This window comes from Salvelinus fontinalis, chromosome 9 (assembly GCF_029448725.1).
Source record: "Salvelinus fontinalis isolate EN_2023a chromosome 9, ASM2944872v1, whole genome shotgun sequence".
Lineage (NCBI taxonomy): Eukaryota > Metazoa > Chordata > Actinopteri > Salmoniformes > Salmonidae > Salvelinus > Salvelinus fontinalis.
The window spans coordinates 26,591,344-26,614,264 of NC_074673.1; the positions used below are offsets into that span (position 1 = coordinate 26,591,344).

Sequence of the window (22,921 nt, forward strand, 5' to 3'; positions counted from 1 at the left end):
CTGGAGGTGTAAGAGCCATGTTTATCTATTTGTATTTGTCTGTCACTTCTCACCACTAGAGAGCAGTCTCACTGGTGTTATTATGGGTCCGGTGGTGGTGGTGGTGGTTCATGTGTATAAGGTCACAGGTAAACAGGTTATAATCATGCATGGGTGAACAGGAGATATACGTTTTTTACTGCTACTCACAAGATTACTCTACCACAAACCTTCACCACAGGAAAACATAAGTTCATCTGTCACCTGTATCATTGGATTTATCACTGAACTTTGAAATAGCCAATACCTACAAAGGGGCTCTCCCTGACAGCAATCTCTGAGAAGGAAGGGAGCACTTGATAATAACCAAAGTGTCTGTGATATGTTGACTGGACTGATGGTGGCGCCAAAGACCTTTCATATGCTTGGGGAAGCTTGGCCGAGTTTCTACTTTCTAATATAAAACCACAAGAGGAAGTCCGACTCAACAGCAGTGGGTGGTAGACTTGCCCAAACCAGTCAAACTTTTATGCCTTTAATATCAAGCAAACCTTTTGAATTCGAGAACAAAATTCTTAGAATTGCAAATGACAATTAGATTAATAACAAACCTTTAATCAAAAAGTATTGAGGACAAAATTAACAATATTGCAAGGAAATAATTTGCAAAGGCAAGAACAAATTAATTATATGGTGTTGGGGATGACGGTGTTTGGTATTCCCTTTAGCTATTGAGAAAGCAGCAGCTACACTGTATATACAAAAGTATGTGGACACCTCTTGAAATGAGTGGATTTGGCTATTTTAACCACACCCTTTGCTGACAGGTGTATAAAATCAAGCACACAGCCATGCAATCTCTATACACAAACATTGGCCTTACTGAAGAGCTCAGTGACTTTCAACGTGGCACCGTCATAGGATGCCACCTTTCCAACAAGTCAGTTCATCAATTTTCTGCCCTGCTAGAGCTGCCCCGGTCAACTGTAAATACTGTTATTGTGAAGTAAAAATGTCTAGGAGCAACAACGGCTCAGCCGCGAAGTGGTAGGCCACACAAGCTCACAGAACGACACCGCAGAGCGCTGAAGCATGTAAAAATGGTCTGTCCTTGGTTGCAGCACTCACTACAGAGTTCCAAACTGCCTCTGGAACACAGGAGGTTGGTGGCACCTTAATTGGGGAGAACAGGCTCATGGTAATGACTGGAGCAGAATCAGTGGAATGGTATCAAATACAGCAATCACATGGTTTTCTAGAAAGCCTTCCCAGAAGAGTGGGGGCTGTTATAGCAGCAAAGTAGAGACCAACTCCATATTAATGCCTATGATTTTGGAATTAGCTGTTTGACGAGCAGGTGGCCACATACTTTCGGTCACGTAGTGTAGTCTTCTTGGGGTCCGCACAAAACATGATATAATACAGAACATTAATAGACAAGAACAGCTCAAGGACCGAACTGCAAACATTTAAAAACAGCACACAGCCTACATCCAATATCAATACATATCGTGCCATGACTTTAAAAGCATTTCATGGCTACAGATATGAGTGCTACGGGGTGATAGTCATTTTGACAGGTTACCTTTGCGTTCTTGGGAACAGGGACTATGGTGGTCTGCTTGAAACATGTGGGTATTACAGACTGGGTCAGGGAGAGGTTGAAAATGTCAGTGAAGAGTCACTGTTCTATTTCCAATGGCAGTTAGGATAGATCATATCTATCTGACACATAAACAGGTACTACAATGCATTCGGAAAGTATTCAGACCCCTTGACTTTTTCCACAGCCTTATTCTAAAATGTTTGTTTTTTTATCCCCTCCCATCAATCTACACACAATACCCCATAATGACAAAGCAAAAACAGGTTAAGACATTTTTACACCATAATTATTATTTTTTTTTTTAAATATTGCATTTATGGAAATATTCAAACATATAAGAATATTTAGAAGATAAATACACAACGCAGAGACAGACGACGAGAAGTCAATAGAATAATAACGATCAATGGAAATAGTGTTTTTTCTGTAATAGGGAATTATCAATGGAAAGTGTTTTTTCTGTAATAGGGAATTACCAATGGAAAGTGTTTTTTCTGTAATAGGGAATTATCAATGGAAATAGTTGGTTTTCAGTTCAACATCTGCTAGGAATGACAGTCCAAAACTTATTGCTACGTGTGGCACGTTCTCATTGGTCCAACCTGAAATAGGATACTTGTTATTTGGCCGTTGGCTTAGTTTTATTGCAAGGAATTCTAATTGGTCAACCACAGGCTAGGGCTGGGTTATGAAACTACATGCTGTCTCTTTGTTCTGTGGAGAGAGTCTCAGGAGAGCATCACTGAGGACAGGGGAGAATGACCATCTACTTCCAAGCATGATTTGTCCTATTTGAATAAACCTATTTTCCTCCGCCTGATTTGCTTTGGGGTCTGTGTTATTGAAGAATAACATCAACTGCTAACACTTGGTGCCGTGACCCGGATGAATTGGTCTGAACAACAAGAAAAACATATCAACTGTGTTGATCCAGAGGAAAGAGAGAAGGCTGCGCGCAACCCACTTTGGGGAGTCAACTCTCAATCTCCTGATTGATGGCATAGTTGCTGGGTGAGTCTAGACCAATAGCATTTTAAAAGAACCAAATCAGGTCAAAATTAGTGCATGCAATGAGTGATACGTATCTGTGATGTATAAAGTTCAAGTCCTTTGTTCTCTATTAAAAGTTTGGAGTCCTTTCTATATTAAAATATATATAATTTTTTGAGTGGGGGTAAATAAATATAGAAACATAGAGATATATATTATACAATTTTTGAAGTTAATGTAATGTCATTGTTAAGTGAGAAAACCACTCTGGAAAAGGGCGGAACAGCTCCTTCGGATGTGAGCATGAAAAATATTTTTAATTCACTGTCTAGTGATATGAAGAACCATTTCAAAGTAGAGAAGTGCAGGCAAGAGATAATAAAGAAATATTTTGTCATAGTTGACAAAGATGGAATATGGAATCTGTCTGATATACAAAAAGCTTGGAAAAATACAGAGAATGTCTAATTCCTTGACAAAGACACGATGGTCTTTAACTGTTTTAGCCGAAGTAAGAAAACGGGATGAGAAATTCTTTCTGGAGAATCATGACAGGACATTGCAGAGAGATAAAGAAAGTTTGAAAGCTCTTGGAGGACAGATCAAAACCTTGAAAGAAGAAATTCAACAATTACAGGCAAGGGTCGTAAAACCAGAATTGGCTCCAACATGTGGGGGACCCTTTGTTCCTTCAATCCACCCTCAGGCTGAGTTGCGAAAGGATAATCGGGTTTCAAGCATCTGGTCAGCACTGCCTGGCTTTGAGTCAACAGATACTGACACCTGTGACGAACGATGTCTTAGGCCAACCAGAACACAGGCTGTAAAAGGTGGTAAAGACAAACCCCCGGTGACAGTAATCACACATAAATCAGCATCTCCAAAAGAGTTGGATGAATGGTCAAAAACTTTAAAATATCCCAGAGAAGTGGGTATGGAAACGTGGGACCATTTGAAGCGTTATAAGAAACTCTACCATCTACCTCTCAGCATAACATCTATGATTTATCCTCTTTGAATAAACCTATTTTCCTCCCCCTGATTCGCTTTGGGGTCTGTGTTATTGAAGAGTACCATCGACTGCTAACAGACCCTTTACTCAGTACTTTGTTGAAGCACCTTTGGCAGCGATTACAGCCTCGAGTCTTCTTGGGTATGACGCTACAAGCTTGGCACACCTGTATTTGGGGACTTATACTCTCCTATTCTTCTCTGCAGATCCTCTCAAGCTCTGTCAGGTTGGATGGGGAGCATTGCTGCACAGCTATTTTCAGGTCTCTCAATTGATGTTCAATCGGGTAGGGCCTCTCAAGGACATTCAGAGACTTGTCCCAAAGCCACTCGTGCGTTGTCTTGGCTGTGTGCTTAGGGTTGTTTTCCTGTCGGAAGGTGAACCTTCACCCCAGTCTGAGGTCCTGAGCGCTATGGAGCAGGTTTTCATCAAGGATCTCTCTGTACTTTGCTCCGTTCATCTTTGCCTCGATTCAGACTAGTCTCCCAGTCCCTGTCGCTGAATAACATCCCCACAGCATGAGGCTTCCACCACCATGCTTCACTGTAGGGATGGTGCTAGGTTTCCTCCAGACGTGACGTTTGGCATACAGGCCAAAGAGTTCAATCTTGGTTTCATCAGACCAGAGAATCTTGTTCCTCATGGTCTGAGAGATGCGTTTAGGTGCCTTTTGGCAACTCCAAACGGACTGTCATGTGCCTTTTATTGAGGAGTAGCTTCCGTCTGGCCACACTACCATAAAGGCCTGATTGGTGGAGTGCTGCAGAGATGGTTGTCCTTCTGGAAGGTTCTCCCACCTCCACAGAGGAACTCTGGAGCTCTGTCAATGACCATCGCCCTTCTCCCCCGATTGCTCAGTTTGGCCGGGCAGCCAGCTCTAGGAAGTGTCTTGGTGGTTCCAAACTTCTTCCATTTAAGAATGATGGAGGCCACTGTGTTCTTGGGGACCTTCAATGCTGCAGAAATGTTTTGATACCCTTCCCCAGATCTGTGCCTCGACACAATCCTGTCTAGGAGCTCTACGGACATTTCCTTCGACCTCATGGCTTGGTTTTTGCTCTGACATGCAGTCAACTGTGGGACCTTATATAGACAGTTGTGTGCCTTTCCAAATCATGTCCAATCAATTGAATTTACCACAGGTGGACTCCAATGAAGTTGCAGAAACATCTCAAGGATGATCAATGGAAACAAGATGCATCTAAATTCAATTTTAAGTCTCATAGCAAAGGATCTGAATACTTATGTAAATAAGGCATTTCAGTTTTTTTATTTGTGTGTTTCCTCATCAATCTACACACAGTAAACCATAATGACAAAGCAAAAACAGGCTTTTAGGATAAAAAAACAAAAAAACTACAATATCTTATTTACATAAGTATTCAGATCCTTTGCTATGAGACAAATGTTCGAATAAGGCTGTAACGTAACAAAATGTGGAAAAAGTCAAGGGGTCTGAATACTTTCCGAATGCACTGTATGTTGAAGTTTGAACAGGTCAGATAAAGAGAGATGAGGCTGGCGCCTGGCAAAAGTAGGCTGAGTTAAGGCAGAGTTATTTTATTTTTGATTAACTTTTATTTAATCAGATGAGCCCAGGGTCTCATTTTAAATGGTGCTCCGAGAACATAAAATAAAAGATACAACTACAAGATACAAGATATCATAACAAGTACGTTAGGACATCACAAATATCACAGGCGTCAAACAAATTATTAAAGTCAATCAATCAAAACAATTGCACACGTCGGTGAACTCATCATTAGGGTTTTAAACTGCCTTAGTAGAACCAGGGAATCCAAATGTAATGAATTTTGTAAATGACTCCAAAAATGTGGAGCGTTAAACCTAAAAGTAGATTTACCTAGTTCGGTGGAGACCCGAGGAATCTCAAGAGTTAACCAACCCCGTGAGCAGGTATGGTAACTCATGTTTTTATACTTAAACAACGAAGTTAGGTAAGTCAGAAGCTTGCATAGTAGAGCTTTGTAAACAAAAAGGGAGTAATTGAGTGATATACGAACATTTTATGAGGACCAGCCAACTTTTTGATACAGGATGCAGTGATGAGTATTAAAACTATCACCTGTGACAAAGCAAAGGGCGTTATGGTAGACGGCATCCAAAGGTTTAAGAGTAATGGCTGCTGCATTCCGATAAATGGTGTCACCGTAGTCAAGAACTGATAGAAAAGTTAACTGTACAATCTGCCTCCTGCTGTTCAGGGAGAGGCATGATCTATTTCTATAAAATACATTTATCAGTGACACATGGAATGAAAATACTGAACATACTGTATTATTAGTAATCACCTTCTGTCCCACATGGTGGATGTGTTGAGTGCCAGGTCTCTCCATTCAGAGACGTCAGTATCAAGCCTGTCTGTTGGTCAGGACTCCATCACATCATCTTGCAAGTCTCCAAGTGCTGGCTCCATAGATGTATCTGTGAACAAATACAGTCACTGTTCTATTAGCAATGGCAGTAAAGATAGTATGCTTTTTTGTCAGATATCACCTATGTTAAAGTTTGAACAGGTCAGATTAAACCTACCTAATTCTGGTCTCCCCATCGACGATCGTTGGTGAGCAGACAAGAGGTAAGGCTGGAGGTAAGGTCTTTGCCAGTGCCCCATTGATGGGAAGGGAAGCATAGATCAGCTCCTGGCCCCTCATCAAAGATACTGGTCGGTCACACCCAAACACACACACAGAGCATTGATTACTGCATTCAGCTTTCAATTTCACTTCAGATATCATGATATGTGAAGTGGAATAGAATGGTCAACGCAGCAATCAGGCTGGTTCCACCAGGCTCGGTTATGAAGGTGAATTGGGACAAAACTCAAAAAACTGTTTTGACCTTTGATCAGGTCAAAGCACCAACCTGATTCAAGTGTCCTCCCTGTTCCATTTATAGGAATGCTCACAGCTGAGGATCCCCTTCTTGGTCTTCTCTATGTTGCATGTTTTCTGCAAACTGGACATCTCTCAAACAACTGCAGCAGGGAATCCTTATAAACAATGTACTTCCTCATCTTATGAGGTGGTGACTACTGGGAGGGCCTGTGACAGGGTGTTACAATAGACAGCCAAGTGGTAAATTGCATTTTGGACAAAGCTTTTTGACAATTCACTTCACATCCAAAATTACTACTTGTAGCTTCTTGAGTGGGTAATTAACCCACTAGTTTATCAAATCCAGTAATTTTTTATAAAAACTTTTTACATAAAACACCTCCCAGGTGGCAGCCGGCCGCGACCGGGAGGTCCGTGGGGCGAAGCACAATTGGCCTAGCGTTGTCCGGGTTAGGGAGGGTTTGGCCGGTAGGGATATCCTTGTCTCATCGCGCACTAGCGACTCCTGTGCCGGGCCGGGCGCAGTGCGCACAAGTGCACGGTGTTTCCTCCAACACATTGGTGCGGCTGGCTTCCGGGTTGGATGCATGCTGTGTTAAGAAGCAGTGTGGCTTGGTTGGGTTGTGTTCCGGAGGACGCATTGCTTTCGACCTTCGTCTCTCCCCAGCCAGTACGGGAGTTGGAGCGATGAGACAAGATAGTAACTACAAACAATTGGATACCACGAAATTGGGGAGAAAAGGGGGCAACATTTTTTTTTAAATTATAAATTAAAACATTTAAAAAAACACATTACCATTGTTAATGAAGTGGTCTGTGTCATCAGGGCAGTAACTCGGGTCAAGCTAACTCTAGGTCGTCTCTAGCTACCTCAACCACAAAGTCATAAAGTCTGCCTATTTCTACAATCTATCTTCTTAAAATGTGATTTTAAACCTAACCTTAATCACACCACTAACCGTATGCCTAACCTTAATAAAGATAAAAATAAAATAAATAAAAAAGTATCATTCATTTTTTATGATATAGACAATTTTGGCTTTCTGCCTGTAACTAGTGGAAACCCTAATTCTATGCTTTACAGATGTAGACTGACCGAAGCTCCAGATTGGATTAGATTCAGGCTGGGTGACACTGTTTGTTCCCAGTTCACTGTGTTAGTCCGATTCAGACATGAGTTAACTACCACCATAGCTGCATCGATTATTTTGAATTACCTTGCCTGTCCTATTCCCAAACTGGGGTAAGCCAAATTAAAATGAAATCTTCACTCTTGCGGCAGACGAGACGAAACATGCCAATTTGAAAAATAAGCCACGGGAGTTTTTTGAGTTTGAGTAGTAAGACATGTATAAAAGCAACAGATACCATTAATAAGAAGGGGCTAGAAGCATCTTATATGGTTAGCTACCGAGTGGCTAGGACAGGCAAGCCCCATACTATTGTGGAGGACATAATTCTTCCTGCTGCCGCGGATATGGCTGGGACAATGCTGGGGGAAAAGGTCCAAAAAACCATACAGACAAGGCCTCCATCAAACAACACTGTTTCACGGCGCATCAGTTACATGGCAGGAGATGTTTTGAAACAATTACTGCTTTGCATACAGCCAGTGAATTCTATGCGTTACAGCTGGATGAGTCAACAGACGTTTGGCCTGGCACAGCTCCTGGTATATGTCCGTTACGTTTATGGGGGTCAATTAAGGAAGACATCCTCTTCTGAAAACCACTGGAAACCAGGACAACAGGAGAGGATATTTTTAAAGTACTGGACAGCTTTGTGACATCAAATGGACTTGACATTGACATTGAGACATAGTGGAGTGGTAACAGGCATGCAGGCAGTATTTTTTTTAATTGAGAAACGAGCTTAAAGTTTTCTTTACTGACCATCATTATCACTTGTCTGACTACTTACATGATGACGAGTTTCTCACACGGCTGGCATGGGTGATGTTTTTTCTTGCCTGAATGATCTGTATCTAGGATTACAGGGACTCTCCGCAACTATATTCAATGTGCGGGACAAAATTGAGGCTGATTAAGAAGTTGGAGCTCTTCTCTGTCTGCATTAACAAGGACAACACACAGGTATTTCCATCATTGTAGGATTTTTTTTGTGTGCAAATTAACTCAAGCTTACGGACAGTGTCAAATGTGATATAGTGAAGCACCTAAGTGAGCTGGGTGCGCAATTACGCAGGTACTTTCCCGAAACGGACGACACAAACAACTGGATTCATTATCCCTCCCTGTCATGCACTGCCTCCAGTCCACTTACCGATATCTGAACAAGAGAGCCTTATCGAAATTTCAACTAAATACAGGCACAGACTGTGTGTGGAAAATAATTTAAGACTGAGACTCTCTCCAATACAACCCAACATTGCAGAGTTATGTGCATCCTTTCAAGCACACCCTTCTCATTAACCTGTGGTGAGTTATTTGTTCATCAGAAATTGTGAATAAGGTTTTGATATATAAGATGGCTAAATAAAGACCAAAATTATTATTATTATTTGTCCCTTGGTCCTATAAGAGCTCTTTGTCACTTCCCACGAGCTGGGTTGTGACAACTCACACTCATTCTTATGTTTAATAAATGTATTGTAACGACCCTGGGTTTATAAGCGATTTATAAGCGATATCGACTCTGCCGCTCGAGCATGCTTTTGCGTCACAGTCGATTGTGCGGTGGACTTCGGGCAAGAAGGTTGAGGGTTCGAGACCTGCTCCCTGCCTGTTTCATTACATTGGTGTCAGAAGTAAAACCGTTGATAAAGGTTAGCCAGCTAGCTAGCTGACTTCTGTGGCTAGCTACCGTAGGTGAGAACAGGGGTTGAAAATGCTTCGAGGGAATCCGAAAGTGAAGGTGGATGTAGGGGACGATTATGGCCAAGGAGGTGCGTGTGCATGGACTTCGGAGGATCTGGCTGAGGAGATCGCCAGGGCGTCGGAGTCCAGAGGCCGCTTGAGGGAGGACGTTAGAGTGATGGCGGCTGAAGCGGGCATGAGTGCTTCGTCAACTGTGCTTCGCACGGATTCTGGTGGGCGGACCGAAGGGGTGACGTCGATGCGGCGGGACGAGGAATCTAGGGCTCAGGATGTAAACAAACATGGTGGCGCCCAGTTCCCGGTTGCGTCCGTATCTGTTAAGACCCCGAAGTATTCCGGTAAGGCAGATTGGGAAGCTTTTCATGCTCAGTTTGAACTGTTAGCTCATTTTAGGGGGTGCTCGAATGAAGATAGGACACTGCAGTTGACTTTAGGCCTCCCGGATGATGCTCTGGCCTGTTTGCTATTGATTAGCCCCGATGACAGACGTGATTATGGTGCTTTAGTGGGAGCACTGAGGAGGCGCTATGGACAGTGTGTACAGCCCGGGCTGCTGCGCTCCGAACTGACTAATAGACGCAGGCAGCCTGGAGAGCCTCTACGGGTGCTAGCTAATGACATTGAGAGGCTCTCTCGGCGGGCATGCCCCCCTCCGTGCAGAGCGAGCTAGCACGGGACCAGTTCATACAGGCGCTCTCTCCTACGGAGCTGCGCATACAGACCCAGCTGGCTCATCCTGAGTCATTGCAGATAGCCTTGGAGATGGCTTGTGAGAGGGAGCTGGTGTGGGCTGGGGCTTTGGTGGGGGTGCAAGGAGACAGACCCTCTGTGTGGGCTGGGGGGCAGAGCAGCCCAGAGCTGGGAAAGCCTGCATGGGTGGGTGAAATTACTTAACTCATCCGTGCTGTGTCGCTACAGGCGGCACAAAACACACACCCTGGTCCCAGGGTCTGCTGGGGTTGTGGCCAGCCAGGCCATTTGCGTCGGGATTGCCCCATGTCCCCCAGAGCTCAGGGAAACGGCTCGGGATCCACATAGACCGGGTAGTGCGGACCCCTGGCTTTCTATCCCAACCACCATCATCGTCAGGAGGAGCCCACCGGCACAGACGGGGAAGCAAGGCTCCACTTCCCCCAGAAGCAGACGAGGGCAAGCGGATGGAGCCTGTTGTTGTGGTGGGCCGGACCTGTGTTGGGGACTTTTGTCATGTCCCTGTCACTGTGGAGGGGGCGCCCTGCTCCGCCCTGGTGGACACTGGGTCCACAGTAACCCTGGTGAGGCCAAATATTGTGCCAGGTTGGACTCAGTGTGAGCCCACAACTGTGCAGCTCCGCACAGTCACAGGTGAGCTGGCACCCATGAAAGGGAAGGGAATAATGACTCTGACAGTAGGGGGCAGGACTGTGCGTCATCCCGTGTGGGTGGCGGCTGTACAGGACCCTTGTATTCTGGGGTTGGACTTCCTTAGGAGCACAGGCTGCCAGTTAGACCTAAATGGGGGCACACTGAACTTCTAGGGAGGGCCGGCAGTCACCATGGCCCCCCCTAATGTCACATTCACTCAACCAAACAAACCCTTTACTCCAACAGTTAAAGCAGCAGAGACTCATGGCTGCCCCCCCTCCCCCACATATGTGTGTGACTATTCCCCAGCCCCCCTGTCACCTACGGCTGTGTGTTACATTCCCCCAGCTACCTCCATGACACAGCCCTCCGTGAGCCCGGGCCATGCCTCCCCAGCCCAGCTACCCCAGATGAGAGAGGAGAGGACACTGTCTGCAGTGAGGGAGATATGGGGGAGGAACTGTGTTGGTCTTGACCCTGAGCAGCAGGAACGGTTGTGGCAGTTGCTGTTTGAATTCAGAGACAGCTTTGCGCTGAGTGAGGAAGAGGTGGGTCAGACTCATCTGGTGCAGCATGAGATCGACACAGGTGATGCTCGACCCATCAAGATGCGTCTCCGCCGTATCCTGCTGGCACGCCAGGAGGCGGCAGACAAGGCTGTGTTGGAGATGCAGCGGGCAGACTTCATCGAGCCCTCAGACAGCCCCTGGTCGGCGCCAGTCATTATGGTTCCTAAGAAGATGGGCAAGCTGAGGTTCTGTGTGGACTACAGGCGGCTGAATGAGGTAACCAGGAAGGACTCATACCCCATTCCACGTATCGATGAGTCGCTGGACCTGGTTAGGGGGACCTCCTGGTTCTCCTCACTAGACCTCCTCAGTGGCTACTGGCAGGTGCCCCTCTCCCCAGAGACCAGAGCCAAAACTGCGTTCTCCACTAACAGAGGACACTGGCAGTTCAAGGTCCTGTGCTTCGGCCTGTGCAATGCTCCAGCTACTTTTGGGTGTTTGATGGACAGCCGTGTCTGGTATACCTCAATGACATCCTGGCCCATGGCAGCTCCTTCCAGTCAGCCCTGGTGGCACTACGGCGTGTGCTGGAGCGGGTGGCTGCCGCATGTCTGAAGCTCCACCCGAGAAGTGCCACTTCATGAGGAGAGAGGTGTCCTTCTTGGGCCACCGAGTGGGGAAGGAGGGGATCAGCAGGTGGGGCCAGAGGGGGAGAGAGTGGTGGCGTACTTTAGCAAAACATTTGACAAACATGAGCGCCGCTACTGTGTCACACGGCGAGAGCTCTATGACTTCACAGTGGTGCACAGGGCAGGGGCACGCCACTCCAACGCCAACGCCATGTCCCGTCGTCCCTGTACTGCAGACGGCTGCCGCCACTGTGAACGGAGAGAGGGACGTGAGAGAGAGCTGTGTGCAGAGGAGGGGGTCTGTGCCACAGTGTGTCGGGCGAGCGGGCCTGTCTGCTGTGATCTGCAGACTGTCGACGTGGCTGAATGGGGGCAGCAGCAGGGACGGGACTCAGACCTACAGCCAGTGCTACAGTGGGTAGAGGCGCAGGTTAGGCCACCATGGGAAGAGGTGACAGCGCTCTCACTCGCGACCAAAGGGTTGTGGTCAAAGTTTGAGAGACTGCGGCTCGCTGATGGCGTGCTACAGCGGGCATGGAAGGAGACAGCTACGAGAGAGGAGAGGTGGCAGGTGGTGGTCCCAAAAGCATTGCGGGAGGCTGTGCTCCAGAGTAGTCATGGGGGGGTGGGAACTGGACACTTTGGGGTCACAAAAACACTACGCCGCCTCCGTCAGGGCTTTTACTGGGGGCAGCACAAGAGGGATGTGGAGGACTTTTTCCGCTGCTGTGACAACTACACAGCGATAAAGGGCCCCCCAGGCCACTCTCATGCTCAGCTCCAACAGTTCCCAGTGGGGGCTCCCATGGAGAGGGTGGGAGTGGATGTAGTTGGGCCGTTCCCCACCACAGACAGTGGAAACCGCTGGGTGCTCACGGCCATGGACTATTTCACAAAATGGCCTGAGGCCTATGCTCTGCCTGACCAGGAGGCAGAGACCATCGTCGACGCCCTGACAGTGGGGATGTTCAGCAGGTTTGGAGCTGCGGAATCCATCCACAGCGACCAAGTCAGAAACGTTGAGTCCCGTGTGTTCGCCATCATGTGTGAGAGGCTGGGTATACACAAGACCCACACTACTCCTCTCCATCCTCAAAGTGATGGCCTTGTGGAGCGCTTCAACAAAACGCTTGGACAGCAGCTGGCCATTGTCTCTGCCAAACACCAGCGTGACTGGGACAAGCACCGGTCCTCATGGCATGCCGCTCTGCTGTTCAAGACTCCACCTCCTGCACACCTGCCCTCCTCATGCTGGGGAGAGATCCGCACCCCTGCGGAGATGGCGTTTGGTCGGCCCCTGGATAGCCCTCATGTTCCCCCGGGGCCGGAGTATGCCCGGAGACTCCAGGACCGCCTGGAGACAGCCCACACCTTCGCCAGAGAGCAGCTGGTGAATGCAGGTGTGAGGCAGAGGAACTATGACGTGCACACCCGGGGAAGGCACTTTGTGGCTGGGGAGCTGGTCTGGGTCTACAGCCCCCTAAGAAAAAAGGCAGATGCCCCAAGTTGGACAGTCACTGAGTGGGACCCTGCAGCATCCTGGAGAGGGTAGGGGAGGTTGTTTACCGGGTGCAGCTTCCTCCCAGGGGGAGAAAGGTGGCACTGCACCGGGACAGGTTAGCCCCATACAGAGGGTCCTCTTCTCCCCAAACCCCAGGGACCCCCACAATTCCCCTCTCTGGCAATGACATTCTCCAGGCACCCACCCCCAGGTGCCGCAGACAAGGCTCAAGATAGCCCACTCCCCGTCTCCCTCCCTGTGTCACCGCGTGGTTCCCCGGAGCCTGGTACCCCATACCCTGCCTTCATCCCCTGGGTCCCAGAGGGGCAGCCCCCTGCCACGGATGGAGCCCCCTGTTTCACATCTGGACACTCTACGACCATCACGGCCACGAAGGCAAAGGAGACCTCCGGGTCGCTTCAGAGACTTTGTTTGTTCCCTCGGGGACGAGGGACTTTGTGGTGTGGGGGCTGTGTAGCGACCTGCACAGACAGCTGTGTGTTATGTGTTAGGCTATTAGTTGGTTGTGTTGTACTTACCAGTACCCAGTGTTCGCGGGGTCCGACATGCCAATCAACCTGCTATCTGCCAATCACTGGAATGCCTGGAATGTTCTGATGCCGGGCACCCTGGTGGTTGGCGGAGTGGCGTGGAGGAGGGTTGGGCAGGGGGATGGAGAATTGGAAGTTAAGACCAGGTTTAGCCATTATTCTTCTCTTACCTCTGGGTTTCACAAGAGAAGGTCACGGTTGGCTTGTGGTTATCTTTCATTTATTTGGCGTGGGCTACGGCCAAACAGTAGCCTGTGTGAAGTTGGGTTAATAAACCGTCAATTCGTAAACTCAATACTCTGTCTGGACAATTGTTCCTTTATAATCTAGTCAGGTCATTACAGTATCATATAGTGTGTGTGGCAGGCTTACAATGATGGCAAAAAACAACATTTGAGAGTGCGCTGACCCTGGTGCTAGAGGGGGTACGCAGTTCAGGTTGAATGTTTGAATGGGTACAGGCCTTTAAAAAGTTTGGGAAACAGTGCCCTAGACAATACACTTGTATGGGCTATGAAGTAACCTGAAAATCTGACTTGTAGGCTAACATTAGCTAGCTAGTTAGCTAACCTGTAGCTAGCTAGCCTGCCTTGCTAACATTATCAAATGATAACGTTACATAACCAGCAGTATGTAGACACTATACAATAAACTTCTTATGCTTAAAAGGACTGAACTGGTGTGTAAGGAATATGGTGGAACTAACCCCAACCATGGTTGTAGCAATCCATTGCCTTAAATCAATGAATGGGAGTTAAGAAGTGCAGACCATTGGAAGAAGGGGGTTTAGGGCACCAAGGCATTTTTCTGCCATTTTGGTGCCACTCCAACATTTGCTTCCCATGGGAGAGCATCCTCACCTGTCTGATGGAGGGCAGGCATCTTGGTCAGCAGCATCTGGAAGGCAGAAGGGGCCTGTTTGCTTGAGGAGCTGCTAGGGTTGGAACACAAAATAGATAAGTTGAAAGGCACAATGTCAGGTCTGGACTGGAGCAAATAAGCTAATAAAGAAAAGTATTTTTTTTCCCAAATATTTTTGTACCCTTCAGACAACAGGAACTCAGAAGAATAAGATTGATTCCAGTCCATATCATAGATCATCAGCCCCCTTACAGTCTCGGGAACTGTCTACCCCAGGATATAATAACTCACTAATGTAGCGTTGACAATTTACAGATCTTAGATCTTGACTTGCAACAAACAAAATGCCACATACAACAACTTAGTGGTGGAGGATGGGATTACAATAAGAATAGAATTACATTTTAATTCTACCCTGAACACTACCATGCCGTATAGTAGCACTTAAATCGGAAAATTGCTGTAGGCTTCAGCTACATGGCTAGGCATAGAGGTGGTTGAGAGAGCACACAAGGGCTACGTTCCACTTCTCCACCCTTCTCCTGGTGTGCACTTGCTCACTCCTCGTCATAGATTTCAAAGCATATGATAGGTATGTAAGCATTGTCAGGAGGCAGTTTCCAGCATTGCTAAATTCATGCAAGAAAGTGTGCAAGTGCTGGGTGGAAGGGTGGAGAATCGGGATACAACTCACCCAATAACATGACTTTTAGGTCAAATTCATATTAGTACAGCCTATGAAGGGAATCAGTGCCAACTAATGACTTGTAATGACTTGTAATGACTTGCAACCATAGAGTTAGATACTGCAGACATCATCTACCTCTATGCTTGCAACCGCCATTCCTATCTATACAAGTAGTAGTAGGCCTACCTAATATAGGATTACTACTTGTATCATCTGGTATACAGTATATTTGGAAACTATTCAGACCCCTTGACTTTTTCCACATTTTGCTACATTACAGCCTTATTCTAACATTTCTTAAATAGATTTTTTCCCTCATCAATCTACACACAACACCCCATAATGACAAAGCAAAGACAGGTTTTTAGAAATGTTTGCAAATTTACACTACCGGTCAAAAGTTTTAGAACACCTACTCATTCAAGGGTTTTTCTTTCTTTTTACTATTGTCTGCATTGTAAAATAATAGTGAAGACATCAACACTATGAAATAACACATATGGAATCATGTAGTAACCAAAAAAGTGTTAAACAAATCAAAATATATTTTACATTTGAGATTCTTCAAATAGCCACCCTTTGCCTTGATGGCAGCTTTGCACACTCTTGGGATTCCCAGAATAAAAGTAATAACAAAAGTAAGGCTAGAGTACAAATTCGAATGACCTGGGCTTAGTAAGAATGAATAGGACATTCTGGGAATTATTTAATCTATTTTCAGTCTATATGCATTACCCTCTAAAAACGCTTTGTAGTCTGAATAGTAGGGGAGACTGGGCCACAAAGTGACAACTAAATAACTAAAATTAGAAACCACTTAGAAAGCTGTTATTCAATGTGCTAATGCTTGGTTAGTGTAAGTAAATAACTCGAATTAGAAACAACTTTGAAAGCTATTATTAAATGTGCTAATGCTTGGTTTGTGTATACATGCCTAGGAAATTTTGTGTAAAAAATAATACATTATTATTGTCATATGGAACATTCCCCATGTATATAATCATATATAATTTAATGACAAATCTTTTGATTGGAATAGTTGATGACAGTAATTATTATTGTATTTTTTCACAAGACTCAGATTTGTAATGGGAGTACATTGGAACATTTGTTACAATTAACCCCTTACCTAAAATCCAATGGTATTTTATATGGCATTTAGACATATTCACATAATGATATAAAATGTAACTTCTTTACATCAAGTTTAACAATACAACTAAGATAACTTTTGAATGCTAAAAGTATCTTATAGAAAATATATACATGTTGACTATTCCGTTTTAGGTTCAATATGACATGCTTAAAAGATCAAGTGAAAATATTTCTGTCAATTTTGTGTATTTTCAACTCACTTATCAGTTTCAAATCAGAGTAGTTTTTAATTACCCCAAATTCTTTACCTTTGAAGACCTTGTTTCAATTAGACTTTGAGAAATACAGGGGGGTGTCACGTTCCTGACCTGTTTTCTGTTGTTTTGTATGTGTTTAGTTGGTCAGGGCGTGAGTTGGGGTGGGCATTCTATGTGTTGTGTTTCTATGTTGGGTTTAATGTGTTGCCTGATATGGTTCTCAATTAGAGGCAGGTGTTTGACGTTTCCTCTGATTGAGAACCATATTAAGGTAGGCTGGTTTCACTGTTTGTTTGTGGGTGGTTGTCTTCCGTGTTTGTGTCTGTGCACCACACGGGACTGTTTCGTTTCGTTCGTTTGTTGTAGTCTGTTCCTGCTCGTGCATTCTTCGTGTTTCGTCTTTGTTTATTAAAGTCATTATGTATTCATCACCCGCTGCGCCTTGGTCCACTCATTCACCACAAGACGAGCGTTACAGGGGGGTTATGTCCTAGAAACATTGTTACAGTGAGTAATAGTTAGAGCCAGGGCTGAGTTATTTTTGTGTGTGCATACCATGATCATTTAACTTAATTATACAATTAGTCCCAAATAAATTCCCAGCTATGTGGATTGACTTCCAATGAAAAGTTTTCAGTCAATTATTCTCATCAGCAGCCTAATGCACCAAATGATGCCCTTATTTTAAGGACATTATCAACATAAATATTTAACTAATACATGATCTGTTATCAACATTATTTGGGGTATGTGGACATTTTCATTCGCTATAGAAATACATGTAAAAACGTAAATACTGAGGATATGGCTTTTGCAAGCGCCAACATCCCTCTCGAAAAAGTTGCCAATCCCAAAACGCGTGCTTTCATTAATACACATGTAATGAACAGAGGTGAAGTCTGTCAGTAGCGTAGCTTAATCATGACGGGCCTAGGTGGGCAAAAGAATTACGCGCCCCTATCACCACCCATATTTCCCTTAAAATTAAAATAATTTGATTGGTAAGGCTGTTGCATTGTAAGAGCAGAGCGGAACCTATTCTAAGGGCACATTTGAAGCTGTTACCAGAGAAGCCGCAATATAGCCAATACTTTCAACCCCATGGACGGTGGTCAGAAATTAACCCGTATAAATCGATCAGCACCACGGAAACCACAAAGCGGTCAAAAAACACCCTATTTTATATGCAAATAATAGGCAATAGCCTATATTATAAAACATAAATATATAGATCAATTTCTTGACAGAAACACCGAACACAGCTAATGACCCAGTACATGCTCGCTGACATGCACGCCGGCAAAACTGACATACCGGTATTTCAAATGATCTGCCTCCCGCAGAGGCCTATATCAAAAACACCAGCAAATCAATCAAGTGGACTATTCAAACAGATTGCTTAAATGGCAGCATGCGTATGTGCTTACTATTCTTCTTATAGCCTAGTTAAATGTATAGGCTATGATGACAATGAAATGGCTCAGCAGTCGTGCACCAGAACGTGGTTTCCAAAGACAGATCGACCATAGTCGTAGATTGACAAGCAATGTCAATTAATCTTAATAAAGCTTGATTCATATAGGCTGTCTGGGTAGCCTGCCCTGTAAAAATATAAGCTTCCTTACTCAATTGATTGGCATTTGACGGGCCTTGCTCTCTGCGAAGTCCTTGACTATGGCATTCAATTTCATGGTCCTGGGTCCTGGTGTTTTCAATGGGCAGAATGGCCAACCCACGCAGTCTCTCCTGTCCCATGCTGCTCCCTAGGTATGATTTAATTATTTTCAGTCTGGAAAAGGAGCGCTCGGCACTGGCTACCTTTACAGGCAGAGTCATAAAAAGGAACATCGCTGTAATACTTCCCCAAATGTAGCAGTGGCTGAATTGTAATCCACAATGAGCATATTTCCTTCTTAAAACAGGACCTGAAAGAGAGTAATTGTCCAGGGAAGCTTGCTGATATATCGTTGCTGTAATGTTCAGCCAGCCGGCTGACGGTCTCGTAGAGCGCATCATCATCTGCGTTGGCCAGGGTAGTGGGATGGATGGAGTCAAACAGACTCGATGTTGCCCGCAGACTTGTAACTCTGTTTGACAGCTGGTGGATAACGATGTCAAGGTTTGCATTAAAGACGTTGACTCTAAAACTCCTCTCCCCAGACAGTCGCTGGTCCTCGCATAGCTAATCAAAATGACGCCTCGCCTTCCTTCTCCAAGTGTCTTCAAATGCGTTCTGAGCTCCCCATTTGTCGGCAAGGGTCTTTGCAGTAACTTTGGCCTTCTCAAAATCCGGTCGGAATCCGGACAGGACCTCAGTCATGTCCTTGAGTAGGCTGACTGCCCTGTGCTGGTCTGCGTCTTTGGTTTGTAGCATTTTGGAGACGACGTTCACATTTTCTAAAACTTTAGTCTGCAGAACGACTAAAAAAATGAAACTACAATTTTCCATTTTATTTTTCAGTGCTGCTGCATCCTCCCTCTCCTACTTCTTGTCACTTAAAGCACAATCTCGCTGAGGGCCTTCATTACGTCCACATATCTGTATTTCAGGGCGGCAAGGGATTCGTTTTAGAGTTACATTTTATTTTTCTGATGCAAAATCAAATATACCACTCAACATTGACCATCTCTTTATGCTATGCCCGAAGAAGGTGTATAACAGTTCAACAGTATCATAAAACTGTTTAATCTCTAGCACATTTTGACAGGGTCGTTGAGAGCCAGCAAGCGGCTCTTTTTTAGATATTCTGGCCTGCACACCGAAAAGACCCCGCTCATGTTAGCAGCTCCATCATACCCTTTCCCACGACATTTTGAAATATCCAGCCCATTATCCTCTATGCTGCCCAGGATTATATATTGAAGCTCAGCTGCTGATGTATCAGCAGTCTCCAGAAATCCCCAATACTACTCTGTGATGGTCAGATCTGTTGCGATATTATTTGCATCCCTTATCACTCTCACATAGCGGTAAACTTGGCTTAACTTGTCTACTTTGGATACATCCCGTGTGGTGTCCATAATAATAGAAAAAAATGGGTCTTCCTGCATCTCTCCCTGAATGTCACACCTCACTCGCTCAGCTAAGATATAAATCAGATCATTCAGATCTAGCCTCTCTACACTGGCTTCCTGTTAAGGCAAGGGCTGACTTCAAGGTTTTACTGCTAACCTACACAGCATTACATGGGCTTGCTCCTACCTATCTTTCCGTTTTGGTCCTGCCGTACATACCTACACGTACGCTACGTCACAAAGCGCAGGCTTCCTAACTGTCCCTAGAATTTCTAAGCAAACAGCTGGAGGCAGTGCTTTCTCATATAGAGCTCTATTTTTATGGAATGGTCTGCCTCCCCATGTGAGAGACACAGACTCGGTCTCAACCTTTAACCTGTTTGGGCTGCAGGGGCAGTATTGAGTAGCCGGATAAAAGGTGCCCATTTCAAACGGCCTTGTACTCAATTCTTGCTCGTACAATATGCATATTATTATTACTATTGGATAGAAAACACTCTCTAGTTTCTAAAACCGTTTGAATTATATCTGTGAGTAAAACAGAACTCATTTTGCAGCAAACTTCCTGATAGGAAGTGGAAAATCTGAAATCGATGCTCTGTTCTAGGGCCTGCCTATAATTTCCTTGATATATATCAGTATACATGCACTTCATACGTCTTCCACTAGATATCGACAGGCAGTGAGAGAAGAAATTGAGTGTATAACTTGATCTGGGGTCGAATAAATGCTCTTTGTATGACGTGTCACCAGTTTCCTGTTTTCTGGAGAGCGCGTGAAGGGACCTGGTTTTGCCTTCTGTACAGCTGTCGTTATAGACGACTAATATCTCCGGCTTTGATTTTATTTGATACATGTGACAATATCATCGTAAAGTATGTTTTTTCAATATAGTTTTATTAGATTATTGAAATTTTTTCGGGATGTTAGGCGTGTTGCGTTGTCTGCGTTTGTCCACGAAGGAGAGCTTAGCGCCACTTTGCTAGCTTTCCGTGCTAATTGACTGGAGAAGAGGACATTCTAAATCCAAACAACGATTGTTCCCGACAAAGGACCCCTTGTACAACATTCTGATGAAAGATCATCAAAAGTAGGACCTATTTTATGATGTTATTTCATATATCTGTCGAACATGTTGTACTAGTAGTTTGCGGCCAGGTTTTGGGCACGCTCTCGCCATAACGTAAACTGCATATCGTAATGAAGTTATTTTTAGAATTCTAACACGGCGATTGCATTAAGAACTAGTGTATCTATCATTTCCTATACAACATGTATTTTTTAGTTATGTTTATGAATAGTTATTTGGTCAGAATATGTGAGTGCCAGAAAAATATCCGGACGTTGTGGGAAAAAGATGCTACGTTACCACAATGTATAACCACTGATTTCAGCTCTAAATATGCACATTTTGAACAAAACATAAGTGTATGTATAACCTGATGTTATAGGACTGTCATCTGATGAAGCTTATCAAGGTTAGTCAAAAATTATATATCTTTTGCTGGTTTGTTACGATCGCTAACTTTTGCTGCTGGGGAATGGCTTGTGTTTCTGGCTATTGTGGTAAGCTAATATAATGCTATATTGTGTTTTCGCTGTAAAACACTTAAGACATCGGAAATATTGTCTGTAATCACAAGATGCCTGTCTTTCATTTGCTGTACACCATGTATTTTTCAGAAATGTTTTATGATTATTTAGGTATTTGACGTTGGTGTCTGTAATTACTCTGGCTGCTTCGGTGCCATTTCTGACGGTAGCTGCAATGTAAAACTGCTTTATAGCTCAAAAATGCAAATTCTTCGAACAAAACATAGATTTATTGAATAACATGTTATAAGACTCATCTGATGAAGTTGTTTATTGGTTAGTTTGGTTGGTTCTTGGTTAGTTAGGTTGGTTTTGTGCATGCTACCTGTGCTGTGAAAAATGTCTGTCCTTTTTTGTATTTGGTGGTGAGCTAACATAAATATACGTGGTGTTTTCGCTGTAAAACATTTTAAAAATCGAACATGTTGGCTGGATTCACAAGATGTTTATCTTTCAAATGCTGTATTGGACTTGTTAATCTGTGAAAGTTAAATATTTCTAAAAAATATATTTTGAATTTCGCGCCCTGCACTTGAAGTGGCTGTTGTCATATTGTGCCCGGCTTCGGGCTTGCAGCCAGAAGAAGTTAAGTCTTTATTGAAGACTCTTCTCTTCAGTAGGTCCTATGATTGAGTGTAGTCTGTCCCAGGAGTGTGAAGGTGAACGGAAAGGCACTGGAGCAACGAACAACCCTTGCTGTCTCTGCCTGGCCGGTTCCCCTCTCTCCACTGGGATTCTCTGCCTCTAACCCTATTGTCACTGGCTTACTGGTGCTCTTCCATGCCATCCCTAGGAGCGGTGCGTCACTTGAGTGGGTTGGTGCCCCCTTTGGGTTGTGCTGTGGTGGAGATCTTTGTGGGCTATACTCGGCCTTGTCTCAGGATGGTAAGTTGGTGGTTGAAGATATCCCTCTAGTGGTGTGGGGACTGTGCTTTGGCAAAGTAGGTGGGGTTATATCCTGCCTGTTTGGCCCTGTCTGGGGTTATCGTCGGATGGAGCCACAGTGTCTCCCGACCCCTCCTGTCTCAGGCTCCAGTATTTATGCTGCAGTGGTTTATGTGTCGGGGGGCTAGGGTCGGTCTGTTATATCTGGAGTATTTCTCCTGTCTTATCCGGTGTCCTGTGTGAATTTAAGTTTGCTCTCTCTAATTCTCTTTCTCTCTTTCTTTCTTTCTCTCTCTCTCAGAGGACCTGAGACCTAGGACCATGCCTCAGGACTACCTTGCCTGATGACTCCTTGCTGTCCCCAGTTCACCTGGCCGTGCTGCTGCTCCAGTTTCAACTGTTCTGCCTATGGAACCCTGACCTGATCACCGGACGTGCTACCTGTCCCAGACCTGCTGTTTTCAACTCTCTAGAGTCAGCAGGATCGGTAGAGATACTCTGTATGAGTGGCTATGAAAAGCCAACTGACATTTACTACTGAGGTGCTGACCTGTTGCACCCTCGACATCCACTGTGATTATTAGTATTTGACCCTGCTGGTCATCAATGAACATTTGAACATCTTGGCCATGTTCTGTTATAATCTCCACCCGGCACAGCCAGAAGAGGACTGGCCACCCCTCATAGCCTGGTTCCTCTCTAGGTTTCTTC

The 22,921-nt window shown here is 44.9% G+C and overlaps 1 long non-coding RNA gene across 1 annotated transcript; it reads right to left on the reverse strand.

Moving 5' to 3' along the window:
• Window positions 1–567: 567 nt before the first annotated feature.
• On the reverse strand, window positions 568–10,885 carry LOC129862356 (uncharacterized). The gene is made up of 2 exons (XR_008760757.1): window positions 6,141–10,885; window positions 568–6,032 (listed from the first exon to the last, which is right to left on the reverse strand). It is a non-coding gene; the product is annotated as an uncharacterized LOC129862356 (long non-coding RNA).
• Between the last annotated feature and the right edge of the window lie 12,036 nt (window positions 10,886–22,921).